The sequence below is a fragment of the Sus scrofa genome, unplaced genomic scaffold (assembly GCF_000003025.6).
Source record: "Sus scrofa isolate TJ Tabasco breed Duroc unplaced genomic scaffold, Sscrofa11.1 Contig2701, whole genome shotgun sequence".
In the NCBI taxonomy this organism is placed as follows: Eukaryota; Metazoa; Chordata; class Mammalia; order Artiodactyla; family Suidae; genus Sus; species Sus scrofa.
In genome coordinates this window covers 1-19004 of record NW_018085153.1, presented here as the reverse complement: position 1 = coordinate 19004, position 19004 = coordinate 1, and the positions used below count along the sequence as shown (strand labels likewise).

Here is a 19004-nt window from a genome sequence, read left to right as displayed (position 1 = left end):
CACCTCCTCTTGTTGCCTGTATGTATAGATTTCTCTATCATATATGCTGGTCATTGTATTCAGGAAATAATACTGAGAATTCCAAGTTGGCTTCATCTTGGAATTCTCCTACCACCTAGACGGAATGCAGCTCTTTCATACTATGTGAAGATTTAAAGTTATTATGAGAAGTAATCTTCTTGGAAAATTTAAGGACATTCCAGTGCTGGAGTAATTGAGCTTTACAGTCACTGCACGCAATCTGCTTCCTGATTGTACATATCCAATTCCAACTCGCAGTAGCGTATTAAAGGTGGTGTCTTGGAAATGAGGGAGGGAAAGAGCTTGGGACACACAGATAAGGTGAATGAAGGTGAGTGAAATGAAGCTTGATCTCTGTGTTGTTTTAGGGCTTGGCAAGTAAGTTTATTTCAGTTGCAGTTTTTCTTGAAACAAAAAGCTAAGTTGGTTTGCATATATGTCAGCTGACAAAGGAACAGCATGCAGAAATCCACCAAATAAGACTAAATTTAGTTGTTCAATTTAGAAGCCAACAGGGGTACATTTGCTACCACTCAGTATGTGCATATGGAAAGTGATTTAAATACAGCATATTTAACTCTAATAAAATATGCCATCCAGTAATGGGATAGCAGTGAATGTGTGAATGTAAAAGAATTAGACTATATGCTTCCATTCTTTTGCTTTGGGTGTATTCTCTCTGCAGAATTACACAGTATTTGTTCTCTGTGCTTAAGATGTATTGTCAGGAAAAAAAAAAGTATTGTCAGTCTCTATAGTTTTTTAATGCTCATTTCCTCCCTGAAAGAGTTACAGAAATATCCAAATATGAATGGAATTGTCAGTATATAAGTTTGTAAGGTACAACAAGGAAGTTCCATTTTGTTTTGTGTATACATATATACACATTCTTTTTCTCATCCTGTCTTCCCTCAGGTTCTGTCCCAAGAGATTGGATATAGTTCCCCTTGCTGTAGAGCAGGACCTCATCGCTTATGCATTCTAAATGTAATAGTTTGCATCTACTAACCCCAAACTCCTGGTCCATCTCACTCTCTTTCTCTTTAATTGAGTCCAAATACCAGTTTGAAGAGGAAAAAGATTGGAAGAGAAAAGGTGACTTGTTTGTGTAATTGCTGAATTGGGCAAATGACCATTTTTTTTGTGGTATTGCATGGAGGAGATGTGTAATGTACCCCATCCTTCCATCCTTGCACAGGCTTGTGAATGGACTCTTTGGTATGAACACTGTAGGTAACCCATTCACATCCTCTTTACTTGACTGGTGTACCCATGCATACCCAACTTCTTATGAGTATTGGCTCCTAGGTTCCCAGCCCTTCCCTTCTTCAGAGAATTTCTCTCAGCTGAAAGGTGCCACGTTGCCAGGGGTTCCTCTGAACCCTCGTGGATGCAGTCCACATCCAGCGATACGCTCACGGGATATATAAATGCTGCCTTTGCATCAAGGTGGAACTAAATCTGGTGTAATTTATTCTCCTCAGCTGTGCTGCCCAGTGGAGTAGTAACCAGGCCCAAGTAGCTATTTAACTTGAAATTAAGTAAAATGTAAAATTCTGTTCTTTAGTTTCCATGTTCCGTATGCTTAGGTTGGACCATGTAAGAGAGTGGTTATTGTATTAGACAGTGAAAACAGAATATTTCTATCACCACAGTTCCATTGGCGAATCCTGCTCCAGCTCCTTATGGGATCAGACTCATGTTATATTCCAGTTGAGTTCACATCCTTGCTTAGCACCTTTGTTCTACTCTGCTTCCTGCACTCTCTTTATTTTGAATATTCCCTCAAAAAACAGCATGCAGTGGAATTCCTGCTTCAGCCTCTTCTTCCTTAGAACCTGGCTGAAGCACTGTCCAAGTTCATCAGAACTGTCATTTCCAGTACAATTACAGATCCGCTTCTCCCTCATGACTACATCCTCCATTGCTATCAGGTGCCAGTCTTAACATATCTGAGTTCCGCACAAACCTTTGAGACGGAAACAAGATGAGAGTAATAGTGATCAGTCATAGCCCCGAGGCTGTGGAAATTTTGCCAGCACCCTGCCAGGATTTTTTGAGAAGCTAGATTGGAGAGTTTGTATGTTAAATATATTGTGTATTGTATATTGTATGATTTAATAACTGAAAAAAGATATTATCTTTAGATATTGGTCTTTAAATTGTGTAGTTTGCATACTGAACATCTAGTTATATTGAAATATTGAATCTTGCAGTAAATCTTTTACAGTTGCATTATGTGTCAGTGTTGTACAATTGTTGTAATTGTAAACGGCTACTTATACCACCTAATATGTGTCAGTACCAAGCGTTTAACATTTTTCATTTGATGAGTGCTGTGTTGAATATTATAGCAAAATTTCATTCTTGCAAGATGTCATGTTGTATTATATCTTTTTTGATATTAGCTGTTACATAGAATGCCATATTTATTTATTTTTCAGAATCTATTTTTACATTACCTATTAAAAAGTTTTCTACACACACACACACACACACACACACACACACACACACACACACACACACACACACATATATATTTCTTCCTTTTTATGGCCGTACCAGTGGCATATGGAAGTTCAGAGGCCAGGGATTGAATTGTAGCTGCAGCTGTGGCCTGTGTCACAGCATGGCAACACTGGATCTGAGCTGCGTCAGCAATTGACACTGCAGCTTGCACAATCCCGGATCCCTAACCCACTGAGAGAGGCCAGGGATTGAGCCCCCATCCTCACAGAGACCAAGGCAGGTCGTTAACCACTGAGCCACAGTGGCAGCTCCTGTCATTTATTTTTAAGTGATTATTTATCTTTTGTGTCCAAAGTAATAATTTATGTGTAATTTTTTATGACAAGATGTTTCCAATCATATCATATAATGATACTAACTGAGGGTATCAGTCTTATTCTTGTAACGAGGCTTAGTGTGTCTGATATTTTCAATCATTAATATTTACATAGTTTGTCTAATATGAATCAACTTTTATTACTGCATAGATTCATTTGACGTTTATCTAAACAAAGATGATGGCTCCCAGTCAAATTATATAATTCTTTAGATTTTGTAGGAAGGAAATGAAATAACAGTTTAAATTAACTTTAATTTTAAAATATTCCTTGTATTGAAGACTGCCTTTTGTGGTGGTACAGAAAGCTTTAGGAGGGATGAATGCTGATAAGGAAAAGAGGAAGGGTAGAAAATCACCCATATCAATAGAATACTTTTTTTTTTTTTTTTTCTTAGGGCTGCACCCACGTCATATGTCAGTTCCCAGGCTAGGGGTCAAATTGGAGTTACAGCTGCCGGCCTATAACACAGCCACAGCAACATGGGATCCAAGCTGTGTCTGCAACCTCCTTAACTCACTGAGTGAGGCCACTGAGTGAGGCCAGGGCTTGAACCTGCATCATCGTGAATACTAATCGGATTTGTTTCCGCTGTGCCACAATGGGAACTCCAGCAGAACATACTCTTGAGATCAATGGGATACTGCATCTTGCACCTAGAGATTGCCCGCATCCATATTACTAAATGATAACTATTTTTGTGAATTGTAAAGAGAAAGAAATTAAAAATTAGAAGATAGAATATAACTTCAGTATCCTAATTCCCTCCCAGTGTCCTCTCCAGAGTGGAAACAATTGTAATGCACAGAGAAAATCATATTCTTTACTGTTTATTGGGCATCTCCTTTGTCTGGTATTTTATTTTATCCTTCAGCGTAAGTCATATTCTTTTCTATATTTATCATATAAGTATCATCTCTAAAGCATCAAATTGTCTGTATAAATTCATATTTCCACTGTTTTATCTTTTATCAGCTGCTTTCTTGGTACTTAATGATATGATAATATTAAAATATATCATGATTTTATTATAGTGGACCGTTATCATATAAGTGTTTTCTGTGGATTAGTTAGCATTTTATTTTTGTCCAACTTCATTTTGGTGAATGCTTCAGTAAAAAAAGAATTTGCCAGCAGGTCATTTCAGATGAAAGTATTATAGTTGTGTATGTGTTGTGTGTGTGCATGAGGCCGAAACATGCCTTGTTTTATTGCTCTTCTGAGTAAGTGTGGGTCAGAGGGATGTATTCTGTCATTGCACATTTAGATTGTTTCTCATACATTTATAGTTAATATTAAGAATTTTTCTTCTGTAGAGATAGATTGCCTTTTGTCTAATCTCTTTCTTATTTTTCAGGTTCCTCTCTCTGTTTTTCCTTCATCACCATTTTCTCTAAAATGTACATATACTCTTAAATTACTTTATATCCTATTAGATCCAATCTGAAATGCACCTCTGATTAGAGCAAACACAGGTTTATTATTTGATTTTTTTCATATTAAATATCAATGACATTAAGTTTGTGATAATGTGGAACTAAATTGGTATAAAATATGTCAACTCCAATATGGCAAATGCTTGCTCATGACAGAAACCATATGCTAACACAGGATGGAACAGAGAAATGGAAGTTCTTTCACTGGGTTTATCCTGCTGGGTTTCTCTGACAGGCCTCAACTGGAGCAGGTCCTCTTTGTGGTTCTTTTGACCTTCTACATCTTCACTTTGTTGGGAAACACAACCATCATTGCATTGTCCCATGTGGACCCACATCTTCACACCCCTATGTACTTTTTCCTCTCTAACCTAAGCTTTCTGGACCTGTGCTATACTACCAGCATTGTTCCCAGCTCCTGGTTAATCTCAGTGGATCTGACAAATCCATCTCCTTTGGTGGTTGTGTGGTTCAGCTGTGCCTTGCTCTAGGATTGGGAGGTGCAGAATGTATTCTCCTAGGAGTTATGGCACTTGACCGCTATGCAGCTGTTTGCAAGCCCCTTCACTACACAAGTAATCATGCACCCTGTCTCTGTGCCCTGATGGCTTGTGCTTCATGGATCACTGGTTTTGCCAACTCCGTATTGCAGACAGTGCTCATCTTCCTTTTACCACTTTGTGGGAGAAATGAATTAGACCACTTCTTTTGTGAGGTCCCTCCTTTGCTCAAGATTGCCTGTGTTGACACCACTGTGAATGAGTCTGAGATCTTCTTTGTCAGTGTCATCATTCTTCTTGTACCTGTTGCATTAATCACGTTCTCCTACAGTCAGATTGTGAGGGCCGTCTTAAGAATAAAGTCTTCTGCAGGGCAGAGAAAAGCATTTGGGACCTGTGGATCCCACCTGACAGTGGTCTCCTTGTTCTATGGCTCAGCCCTCTATGCATATCTTCATCCCAGCAGCAATGACTCCCAGGATCAGGGCAAGTTCATCTCTCTCTTCTACACCATCATTACCCCCATGATCAATCCCCTGATATATACACTGCGCAACAAGGAAGTGAAGGGAGCAATGAGGAGGGTGCTTTGGAAGGATTCTGTCTCCAGATGACGGGTTGAGGAAGACAATTTAATGAAAGGACTTTGATTGTCAGAGCTCTTTGGATGTATGTATGACCCACATGTCATCCAAAATATCCCTGGAAACTCTGAAGGGACTTTCTTTACTTCAGTTCTCTTTCAACAGTGAGTGTTCAAAATCTAAGTTCATGGCTTCATTCCAACATCCAGAAGTGCTGATTCTGTGTTCCATGAACATCTGGTTTATGTTTATTATTTTGAGAACTACACAGGTGTTTCTCATTTGCACGCCTATATAGGAACATCATTACATTTCTACTTGCAAAAAGACATGTGAGTAAATAACAGGAAGGCACAGCCAAAATAACAATACGCCACTGAAACACTGTAGGGACTACTAATATTTTCTAATATTTGCTAGAAGGATATCATTTATTCTTGCATATTGTTTTTCCTTTGGCCATGCCTTCATCATGTAGAAGTTCCAGGGCCAGGGATTAAACCGGCTCCACAGTGACAATGTGGGATCCTTAATCCACTGTGTCACAAGAGAACTTTCTATACTTCCATTGATCATGGCGTTATTACGAAGTAAATGGGTTGACTGTAGGAGAGATTTTTCACAGAAGTAGGTGGGGAAAATTGAGAAAAATAATTTAATCTCAAAGAAAACTCGTTACATTAATCCTGATAAAGCCATTCAGTTATTAGGCACAACAGTGATATCACCAGTGTGGTAGCCATATCATGTGGCATCATTTCAGAGAAGGCTGTGCATAGGAAGCACTGGGTAAAAGGTGTGCTGCCCTGCTGCCAGTGCCAATAGTAGCCCTCATCTGGTAATAATAGCAGGGGGTGCTTGTGTATAAGTGTGTACGTTGCAGGAGAAACCCTACTATGAGTTATGGAGATTTTAAAATTTAAATTAGTGAGTTATGATCATGTGGTTTTTGACTTTTGTTAATGTGGTGTATGATGTGATTGATTTGTGTATGTTGAACCATCCTTGTATACCTGGGATGATCCTACCTGGTCGCGGTGGTACGATCTTTTTATATGTTTTGATTCAGATGGCTAAAATTTTGTTGAGAATTTTTGCGTCTATATTCATCAAAGATATTGGCCTATAGTTTCTTATTTGGTGGTATCTTTGTCTGGTTTTGGAATTAGGGTGATTGGAGGCATCATAGAATGTCTTTGGGAGTGTTCCTTCTTCAACCTATTGGAAAAAGTTTACGGAGGATGGGTATAATTTCCTCTTTGTATGTTGGGTAGAATTCTCCTGTGAAGCCCTCTGGTCCTGGACTTTTATTTTGTAGGGAGTGTTTCTATGACATATTCAATTTCATTTCTAGTGATCGGTCTGTTCAGTTGATCTATTTCTTCTTCTTCTTCTTCTTTTTTTTTTTTTTGGTCTTTTTGGCATTTCTTGGGCCGCTCCTGTGGCATATGGGGGTTCCCAGGCTAGGGGTCGAATTGGGTCTGTAAGCTGCCGGCCTACACCAGAGCCACAGCAACGCGGGATCCAAGCCTCATCTGCGACCTACACCACAGCTCATGGCAATGCCGGATCCTTAACCCACTGAGCAAGGCCAGGGATCAAACCCGTAACCTCATGGTTTCCTAGTCAGATTCATTAACCACTGAGCCATGACGGGAACTCCATCTTCTTATTTCTTCTTGATTCAGAAAACCACATGATCATCTCAATAGATGCAGAAAAGCATTGACAAAAGTCCAACATCCATTCATGATCAAAACTCTTACCAAAGTGGGTAGAGAGGGAACATACCTTAACATAATCAAAGCCACTTATGACAAACCCACAGCACATATAATACTCAATGGAGAAAAGCTGAAAGCCTTCCCACTAAAATCTGGAACAAGACAAGGATGCCCACTCTCACCACTGTTATTCAATGTAGTACTGGAAGTCCTAGCCACAGCAATCAGACAAGCCAAAAGAAATAAAAGGCATCCAAATAGGAAGAGAAGAGGTGAAACTGTCACTGTACCAGATGACATGATACTTATACATAAAAACCCTAAGGACTCAACCCAAAAACTACTTGAATTGATCAACAAATTCAGCAAAGTAGCAGGATATAGATTAACATTCAGAAATCAGTTGCATTTCTGTATACGAACAATGAAAAAGGAATACAAAAATACAATAGCTTTTAAAATTGCACCCTCAAAAATCAAATACCTGGGAATACACCTGACGAAGGAGGTAAGGACGTATATGCTGAAACTATAAAACATTAATCAAGGAAATTAAAGAGGATGTAAAGAAATGGAAAGACATTCCATGGTCCTGGGGTGGAAAAATTCATGTTGTAAAATGGCCAAACTACCCAAGCAATCTACAGATTCAACGAAATCCCTATCAATTACCATGACATTTTTCACAGAACCAGAACAAACAATCCAAAATTTATATGGAACCGACAAAGACCCAGAACGGCCAAAGCAATTCTGAAGAACAAAACCAAGCAGGAGGCGTCTCTCTCCCAGACTTCAGGCAGTATTACAAAGCCACAGTCATCAAGACAGTGTGGTAGTGGTACCAAAGCAGACATATAGACCAATGGAACAGAATAGAAAACCCAGAAATAACCCAGACACCTACGGTCAATGAATCTTTGACAATCAAAAAGGAGGCAAGAACATTAAAATGAGAAAAGACAGTCTTTCAGCAAGCATTGCCGGGAAACCTGGACAGCTGCATGCAAATCAATGAAACTGGAACACACCCTCACACCATGCATGAAAATAAACTCAAATGGCTGAAAGACTTCAATAAGGACAAGACACCATCAACTCCTGGAAGGGAACATAGGCAAACATTCTCTGACATCAACCTTATGAATATTTTCTCAGGTCAGTCTCCCAAAGCAACAGAATTAAAAGCAAAAATAACCAATGGGACGCAACCAAGCTGACAAGCTTTTGCACAGCAAAGGAAACTAAAAAGAAAACACCAAGACAACTTACAGAAAGGGAGAAATAGTTTCAAATGATGCAACTGACAAGGGCTTAATCTCCAAATACGCAAGCAACTTATACAACTCAACAGCAAAAAGCCAACAACCCAATTGAGAAATGGGCAAAAGACCTGAATAGACATTTCTCCAAGGAAGATGTGCAGATGGTCAATAAGCACATGAAAAAATGCTCAACATCCCTGATTATTAGAGAAATGCAAATCAAAACTACCATGAGATACCACTCACACCAGTCAGAATGGCCATCCTTAATAAGTCCACAAATAACAAGTGCTGGAGAGGGTGTGGAGGACAGGGAACCCTCCTTCACTCTTGGTGGGAATGTAAGCTGGTACAACCACATGGAGATCAGTATAGAGATACCTTAGAAATCTATACATAGAACTTCCATATGACCCAGCAGTCCCACTCTTTGCCATATATCCTGATAAAACTCTACTTTAAAAAAGACACAGGCACCCACATGTTCACTGCAGCTCTATTCACAATAGCCAAGACAAGGAAACAACCCAAATGTCCATCGACAGACGAATGGATTAGGAAGATGTGGTATATATATGCAATGGAATACTACTCATAAAAAGAACAAAATAATGTGATTTGCAGCAACGTAGATGGAACTAGAGACTCTCATACTGAGTGAAGTAAGTCAGAAAGCGAAAGACAAATACCATATGTATCACTTACATATGGAATCTAATATACGGCACAAATGAATCTTTCCACAGAAAAGAAAATCATGGACTTGGAGAATAGACTTGTGGTTGCCAAGGGGGAGGAGGAGGGAGTAGGGTGGTTGGTGAGCTTGGGGTTAATAGGTGCAGACTATTGTCTTTGTAATGGATTAGCAATGAGATCCTGCTGTGTAGCACTGGGAACTATGTGTAGTCACTTGATAATGTGCGAAAATAGAATGTGTACATGTATGTGTAACTGGGTCACCATGCTGTACAGTAGAAGAAACACTGTATTGGGGAAATAACTACTAAAAAATAATAATAAACAAAAGGAGAATGCCAAAAAATAAAAATAAAAAATAAATCATTGAGTTATCTAACTCCTTTTTAAAAACACTTTAGAGGATATCATCTTATCTGAACACTAAATGGCCCATGCCCTGTTTCATAGTATACACGTTTCACCTACAGTGATGTAGCAAATGTTTCAAAGAGTAAGATATATTTAGATTACTAGCTTCATACCATTTCATAAGCTCTTTAATTCAGGCATCAATTGGTCAGGACCACTGCATTTACATCTTGCAAAGACCTGGGTTTATTAGGCTGAATGAAACATAAAAGTGTGGGAAATGCCCCTGATTCCCAGGAAACCTATGTTGTGGAAAGTTAGACCATGGCGCTGAGAGAATAACTCAGTCCGTATGGTCAACCACTCTATGTTGAGACTGTGATTCCAGTCTGACATCCGGTAGCACTCTACCCGTGGACCTTGTAAAACTAGGTGCTGCCTTTTAGTGATGGGTGATGTTCTTGGTCTTCAGTGCTGGTGTTTCTATTAAACCTCCTTATTCAGTTTAAATTTGCTTTAAGTAACCTTCGTTTTTGTTTTGACATTTGATTTCCACCAGGAGCTTTTATTGTTTTCTAAGGCCAACCTTCTTTTTTTTGGCTGCATGTCATAGGAAAGCGATTTTCTATTTCTCTGTCTCACACCTCATAGTTATTTACCTCAAAGTGAGGGAAATGTAAAATCCTTCTCGCTGTTGCCATGGTTAAAAACCAGACAACCTCACAAATCTAGAAAGTTCCCTTGCCTATTGTGGATGTCCTCAAGCTCTGTGTGCCTAGTCATGAGATAAATATCTTCAGGGCACATGGAAGAGTCTTCTACTTATTATTTGAGCACATTTGGGAATTTCTAGTAAGAGAGACTGTATTTCTAGTCATGAGATAAATATCTTCAGGGCACGTGGAAGAGTCTTCTACTTATTATTTGACCACATTTCAGGAATTTCTAGTAAGAGATACTGTATTTCTAATTTCTATAATGTCTGTTTAATTCTTTCAATAGGTCCAAAATTCTTGTGAAATACTATTTTCTTTCATCCTCACCCCCCACTTTCCCCTCTAATTTTTAAAAATCTCTTAGGCATAGCTGTTTTTAATGTCCCAGGCTGCACATTCCATTATCTGGATGATCTCTTCCTTTGATGTATTGGCATTTCCTCCCTCGGTCAAGAGTCATATGGTTGTCCCTCTTTTCATGTCTTATAATTTTTAATCACACACCAGACATGATGTGTCAAAGAGCCACAGAGGGCCCAGATGACATTACCTTCCCCCAAAGGGAGTTCTCCTTTTCCTGGATAGGACTGAATTGGTCAGGCTGTTTGGCAGACTCACTTTCACCCTACCTTTTATTTGTTTTACTTATTTTTATCACAATTTTTTAAAAACATTTATTTCCCCAATACATTTTTTCCCCAACTGTACAGCATGGTGACCCAGTTATACCTACATGTGTACATTCTTGTATCTCACATTATCATGCTCCATCATAAGTGACTACACAAAGTACCCAGTGCTACACAGCAGGATCTCATTGCTAATCCATCACAAAGGCAATCGTTTGCATCTGTTAATCCCAAGCTCCCAATCCAACCCACTCCCTCCACCTCCCCTTGGCAACCACAAGTCTATTCTCCAAGTCCCTGATTTTCTTTTCTGTGGAAAGGTTTATTTGTGCCATATATTAGATTCCATATGTAAGTGATATCATATGGTATTTGTCTTTCGCTTTCTGACTTAGTTCACTCAGTGTGAGAGCCTCTAGTTCCACCCATGTTGCTAAATGGCATTATTTTGTTCTTCCCCCTACCTTTTGTTCCCTCACATTTCTAGGGCATGGTCCTCCTGGGAAGTCTTTTTTTTTTTTTTTTTTTTAAATGGCCATACCCACAGCCCATGGAAGTTCCCAGGCTAGGAACTGAATACAAGCTGCAGCTCTGATCTCTGCTACAGCTGCGGCAATGCCAGGTCCTTTAACCCACTGTTCTAGGCTGAGCATCAAACCCGCACCTCCACAGCAACCTAAGCTGCTGCATTCGGGTTCTTAACCCAGTGCACCACAGTGGGAACTCCTGGGAAGTCTTGTTTTCTCGGTCCTGAAAGACTCTGGAAGAATTCATTCTGTCCTTTAAAGATATTCAGCTTAGCTCTTTATCCTTCTTCTCTATGTAGCCTCAAAATTTGGCAAATGCCTTAAAGAAGAAAACTGTGGTAGAAAGAGGAGGACACTTCCCCTAGTTGTTTTCTGTTTCCTAAGCACAATGAACCTGAAGAATGTTTTATTCTATGTTTTTGAAGCTTTTGGTGTAGCTCTCTGGCTTCTCAGGTAGTTCACTGAACATGGAAATACCCATTGGAACATATGGCCAGGTATTTGGGGTCTCTTAAGTTCTTAGTTTGTCCCTTCAGCCTTACATAACTCTTGTGCTGTTTCTTTTTTCTCCTGGATAAGGCCCTTTCTTTAGTCCAAGCCCAAGCCTCAGTTCACATCAGGCTTGTCAGATGCTCACTGGTTAAAGAAAATGCTGATGCTCATCATCTCTGTACAGAAGGGTCCTGTCCTCTCTGTAATTCTTGCCTCCATCACCCACATCACTTCCAAAGCTATCTAATGGGTTAAAAAATATGATTGCTAAAAATTAATTTACCTTTTTCAATTACAGTTGCCCTCACTCTTTGCAGAGGGCTGGTTTCTGGACCCCTGGAATATCAAAATCTGTGAATCATCAAATCCCTTGTAGTAAATAGTTGATGGCCTCAGTCTGTGGTTGGTTGAATCTGCATATTTGGAAACTGCGACTAAGGAGGGCTGATTGTATTGAAGTGGTATATTGGTCGGGTGTCACCCAGTACCCCCTATCTGGAAGTGGAAGTTGCAAAATGCTACCTTGAATGAAATAATAAATTGAATTAGTGAATGGAAGCAATGTTTATTTTGTGGAAAATAAAAAGTAAACATGTAGGTAGTTAAAGAGTATGGAATCTTTTGGTCAAAATGATATAGTTAGCAATGAGGGTAGCTGTCATGATTTGAAAGAAAAATCTATGGATTGTTATTGAAGTAATCATATCTTTTATACTATACTGATTATAATCAGAAATCACTCAAAATGCTCATATATGTAGAAAATGACTGTGAATCTCATTATTCACTAATTCAGTTTTCACTTAAAGAAAGAAAAATACCCGCTCCTTTGTTTCATTAGCGCAAATGATAATGAACAGTCCTTCAAACTTTCCATTTAAGGAGAAATATTTAAGATGATATTATGTACACAAACTGCTGTTGACTGTACCAAACACTTATTTCTTTTTTACGTGTTTATAAATTCAGTATGTGCTGTGCTACAAATATAATTTCAAATATTTAAAAATCTTGATGTCCTACAATAATGTTTTAAAACTCAGTTGTGAATTTTATACACTACATACATATGCCTACACACAGATACACCCACAAACACATACAGAAATACACTGAGTAAACATCTTTTTCAGTAAATACAGTACGATACTCAGTTAGTAAAATTTTCATCAAAAAATCATTTGAAAAATATCACTATTAATTTTAGACTCAAGAACTGGCCACTAATGTCTACATGGACTATGAACAAGAGAGCAGAGACTCACTGTATAATACATGATCTGATTGAGGTTTCAAAATAATATTGCATTCTAGGTGGCTAATATGACTAGCATCAACAATTCAAATCTATTAATTGAGTTCAGTGGAAAAAAGAAACTTAGATTTATAAACATTTAGATTATAAACCCAAATTTTATGTGAAAGGAACAAAATATTTAATGTGGTTACTTAGTATCATAGTATTCTGGTTAATATCTCCCTTATTAAAAACTTTAAAAATAAATGATTTGGAGGGCAACATACATCAAGAAAGTGGAAGTATCTTAGGTGTAAGTTTTGATGTATTTTCACAAATCAAATTTGTCATAAAACCAGCATCCAAAAAAAAAAAAAAAAAACCAAAACCCAAAAACCAGCATCCAAGTCAAGATGAAAAGACTAGAACTCCAGAAGGCCTCCTCCCCCGTTTCTCCTTCCAATGCAGAATAACAATTCCCAGAGGCGCAACTGTTCTGACTTCCAGTTCTAGAGATGCATTGTGCCTGGTTTTGAATTTTATATAAATGAAACCATACAATAGGACTTATTTTGTACCTAGTTTTCATTCAACATTATGATTGTAAGTATCATTCATGTTGTTTAGGTATTATATTTGTTTGTTCTCATTATCACATTTGTATTCCAGCCACACGAGAAGCCATAGTTTATTTTTAGCTTATTTTACTCTCTTCACTAGAATTTTAGCTCCATGGGGACAGGGGTCTCGATTTGACAGCTAAATCTCAAATAACTAGAACTGTGCCTGGTACATCTTGGGTGCTTATGAGGGAGTGTTGGATTAAGTTGCAACTAGTTTAAGTCACTCAGAAGTATCCCAGTGCACTAGAGTTTCACTCTGCAAACCCTGCACTAGCTCTGTCTCGAGTCTGGTGTTCTCCTCACTAGTCTTCTTAGTGCCCCTTTGACTTCGTTGTTTCTCAAAGTGTAAATCAGGGGATTCAGCAGGGGAGTCACCAGAGTATAGAAGAGCGCCATGCTTTTGTTCACATCCTGAGAGTAACTGGAGGGAAGCTGGAGGTACATGGAGATGAGTGTCCCGAAGAAAACACTCACTACCATTGAGTGAGAACCACAAGTTCCAAAAGCCTTGTGCCTCCCCTGGGCTGACTTTACTTCAGGACTGCATGGGTAATGTGGCCATAGGACACTAAGATAAGTGACAGGGGCACCACCAAGAAGAGGACACTGACAGCAAAGAGCTCAGCCTCATTGATGGAGGTGTTGGTGCAGGCCAGTTTCAGCATCGCTGGAACTTCACAGAAGAAATGGTCCACTTGGTTTTTGCCACAGAGAGGAAGAGTCATGGTCAGTGCTGTCTGTACTATAGAACTGCCAAACCCCGTGAGCCAAGCAGTTGCCACCAGCTGCGAGCAAAGCTGAGGATGCATGATCAGCATGTAGTGGAGTGGGCGGCACACAGCTGCATAGCGGTCATAGGCCATGACAGACAGGAGGACACATTCTACACCCCCAAGTCCCAAGGCAAGGAAGAGCTGGGTCACACAACCACCATAGGTGATGCTCTTGTCCTTTCCCTTAAAGTTGGCCACTGTCTGGGGGACAGTGCAAGTAGTCAAACACAGATCCATAAAAGAGAGATTGGAGAGGAAGAAATACATAGGGGTGTGGAGGTGAGAATCCACAAGTGACAGAAGTATAATGGTGCCATTGCCTAAGAAGCTCAAAAAGTAGATGATCAGGATGAGCACAGACAGAGCGGTTTCCAGCTGAGGCCGACTGGAAAAGCCCAGGAGAATGAATCCAGAGAAGGTGCTGTCATTAGCTCTTTCCATTGTTGTCTACGTGTTGAAATTAAGAGGACTCACACTTTTCTTTTTGGTCTTTTGTCTTTCTAGGGCCGCACCTGCGGCATGTGGAGGTTCCCAGGCTAGGGGTCCAATCGGAGCTGTTGCTAGGGGCCTATACCAAAGCCACAGCAATGCCAGATCTGAGCCGCGTCTGCAACCTACACTACAGCTCACGGCAATGTCGGATCCTTAACCCACTTTGTGAGGCCAGGGATCGAACCTGAAACCTCATGGTTCCTAGTCGGATTCAGTTCCGTTGCGCCACGGTGGGAACTCCAGGACTCACGCTTTTATCTTGCATGTTTAATCTACCTCTTTTTTCCTAGCGTGGGTAAATAGTGGTTAGAAGATTGAGGCATTTTCACAGTTACTTCCCTGTTGGCAAGATAGAGGGTGCTAGATAGCTACGTATGTGAGTATCTTCTATGTTTCAGGCACTGGCCTAAGCATGTACTATACATTGTGCCACAACAGTTCTATGAGCTTCAAATAAATAGATGAGGGAACTACGAGTTAAAGAGGTTCAGTAGGTTTTTTTTTTTTTCTCCCTATTTTTGGCTGCCCTTGTAGCATGCAGAAGTTCCTGGGCCAGGGTTGGAGCCGGCACCATAGCAGCAACCTGAGCCACAGCAGTGACAATTTCAGATCCTTAACCTGCCAAGCCACTAAGGGAACTCTGATTAATTTTATCAATAGTGATGTGCCTAAGAACTACAGAGACAGGATTCAAACTGACTTTGCAACATGAGTTCTAAAACTGCTAGGGACACTATATATATGATTGTGAACTATTAAGATTACTCATGACGCTCCAAAAATTAAATCTGATTGTTTTTCTACATAAGTTGCAAATATGTACCTCTTGTATCCCCCACTTTTTTTCATCATTGAGCTTTGAAGTGTTTCAGACTGGCTTCTCGTGCTCCTGTATTTTTTTCTGTAGAGAAAAAATATTTTCTGGAGGTGCACATATAATGAAATTTACTATTGCATTTACAATTTTATTTAAATGAGGGCAATACATCATAATGTGTAAAACAAAGAAAGCTTTGGCGTGAGCCTGTAATCATGTCTCTGGATTGGGAATCTTCTATTAGAAATGATTTGAGAATTTGTTGTATCCCAACTTCACGTTCAGGGAGGACTAGGCTGAAGTAATCATCACTGATACCACTTTCAGTAAAAGCCAGTAAACTACCAATTACCTTTTCCTTTTCTTTCACTTTAAAGTCTTGTAAAATTGTTGAATGTGATAGAGCAGATATTCTTCTTCAGTTTCTCTGTGTGCACTTCTTCTAAATGCAGACCTCACATTAATCATTCTGTTTGCCATTAAGTCATCTAGTCGTATGTTAGGAATCCACTCTCTCTCATACAAATACCCACACAACACCATGAGGCAAATTAATAGTAAATAATACCCTAAAGAACAGGAACAATGTCATAATAGCATCATAAGGCTAGAAAAGCGTCTTGTGTATTTAGTAGACTTGCGACAATAATTTTGTTGACTATGTGAAAATATGAAGGAAGTTTAAAAAGTATAAGAGGATATAGAAACTAAATTTAGGAGTTGTAGAGATTTATAAATGTGCAAGTGGAAAACAAATGAAATCTGGAACAGCACTTAACAAGTAGTCAACTATTCTAATTTTATGTATATATATATTTAATGCTGGTTTGCATGGAAACTTGCAGGACTCTCTCTTTTGTAAATATAAAACTTTTCAAGAGCAAAATGCATGACCAGGAAAGAGGATACTTTTCTACGTGTCAGTTATGCCTCTTCTGTTGGCTTCTTGGTACCCATATTGCTTTTATTCCTAATTTTTAAAGTAATTGTTTTGGTATCTTGGTGGCTGTTCTTACTGTGGTGCCAAAGCATAAAATAAATCTGGAATAAAAAGTTCTAAAATGCAAAAAGAAAAAAGGAGATCCGGGTACTGGAATACTAAGAATCAATCTGCCCGTGCAAGCTTTGAGATGCTAAAGGCTGACCTCCCACTCCTACATCCGGGCCCTTTCTACTTTGAAAGAATAGAGATGATGTCATTAGGTTTTAAAAAGAAATAAAGGAGATGATGTCCTTAGTTCTCTACTGAAACCTGGTAGGTTTAATGTTCCAGTAGATCTGTTGTCCTATTTTGAGTAAGCTCTCCTCAATCCTTGGACATTCTTTTTTTTTTTTTGTCTTTTTGTCTTTTTGCCATTTTCTTGGGCCGCTCCCACAGCATTTGGAGGTTCCCAGGCTAGGGGTCGAATCAGAGCTGTAGCCACCTGCCTACGCCAGAGCCATAGCAACGCAGGATCCGAGCTGTGGCGGCAACGCCAGATCCTCAACCCACCGGATCCTCAACCCTCTGAGCAAGGCCAGGGATCGAACCCGCAACCTCATGGTTCCTAGTCGGATTTGTTAACCACTGAGCCACGACGGGAACTCCATTCCTTGGACATTCTTTAGTGACAGCATGATTCTTTTTTTTTTTTTTTTTCCTTTTTTTCTTTTTTCCTCCTTACACCTACACCTGCTGCATATTGAAGTTCCGGGACTAAGGGTCAAATGGGAGCTGCAGCTGCTGGCCTATGCCAGAGCCACAGCCATGGTCAATCCGAGCCGTATGTGTGACCTTTGCTGCAGCTTGCAGCAATGCCTGATCCTTAACCCATTGAGCCCCATCTTCACAGACTCTGTATTGGGTTTTTAACCTGCTGAGCCACAACGGTAACTCTGACAGTGTGGTTCTTAACTCCTATACCTTGCATATTTTCAGGCCTAGTATCAAATTATCTAGAATCATAAAACTGGCATCGGTCAGTATAATTATTTTATCAAATGTTGTTGGTGCCTACCTTTGCTTCTTTCCTCCGTGTTTGTGCATCTGGTCCATCACGGTGCCCGGTGGGAGTCTGGCAATGTGTTTGAATAGGCTGTTTCTCAGAGATCATGGAAATAGCTCATAATCCAGTCTGGAACATGATTTAAATGATTTTTTCTCAGTGACACACAGAATGTGATCCGAATTAAGAAATATCCCTTCTGACGAGAATATGTGAAATTCCTTATAACTACAAAAGTAGAATTATATTGACAAAGATGTTTAATACAAATTAACATGTATTATTTTCCTAGTCTGCTATAAGACAGTACGTACTACAAACTGGAGTTTTAGGATGACAGAAGTTTATTATCTCACACTTCTGGAGGCCGGAAGTCCCAAAACTGAGGTGCTCTAGGACCTGTGAGCCCTGTAGGGGAGAATAGATCCTTGTACCTTTCTAGCTCCTGGTGGTTTGCTGGCAATTTTAGGGGTTCCTTGGCTTGCAGCTGCACCCCTTCAATTCCTTCCTCAGCAGCCACATGGTGGTGTCCCTGCCTCTCTGTCTGTTCTGTTTTTCTTGTAAGAATATCAGTTATCTTGGATTAGGGAACATGCTAATGAGTCTGACCTCATCTTAACCTCATCACATCTACGGAGACCCTGTTTTCAAATAAGGTCACATTAACAGGAATCTGGGTTTAGGATCACTTGGTGAGGTTGGAATGGGGTGGGCAAGATTCACCCCATAGCAATAGTGTAATATAATCATGCCCATCACCTTATAACAACTCCTAATTATAAATGCCTGGTGTGCAGTGGTAAGCCTAAGACGCAGGTATTAGTTCTATCCTATTCCAAGTTCATAAATCAGGTACATATTGATCATGACAGTTGCCTAATTTATTATTGATAGTGTTCCTATTTTTCTTATTCTTTATGGTGTGTAGACAGCAGAAGTGTAGTGTAGTGGGGAAAAACGGACGTCCCCTTACTTGGCATGAATGTCCAGTAAAGTCGTTTGCCATACTCACCTCTGTTACACTTAAGAGATCTAAGACATCAAGTCATATTGCATACTAATAAGACCCAGCAGTTGGATTGGTTTGAACTGGAAGAGAAACTCCTCACATTCTTTGATTTCTTTAGTGAAGCGATGTTCAGCTAATCTGGAGTTCAGATTCCTCTTCCAGTCTTGCACTTAACTCTTAGTGAATAGCATACCCGTGCATGGACACTGTATCTACAGTTAACACCAGTACATTCTTGGAATAGAAACTTTGTCCCTGGCCTTAGGACACTTGAATCG

At 39.6% G+C, this 19004-nt stretch overlaps 2 pseudogenes; one reads left to right on the top strand and one right to left on the bottom strand.

The window, feature by feature from the left end:
• The first annotated feature begins 3408 nt into the window (after positions 1-3408).
• On the top strand, positions 3409-6506 carry LOC110258668 (annotated as a pseudogene).
• Positions 6507-13722: 7216 nt separating this feature from the next.
• On the bottom strand, positions 13723-14955 carry LOC110258669 (annotated as a pseudogene).
• Between the last annotated feature and the right edge of the window lie 4049 nt (positions 14956-19004).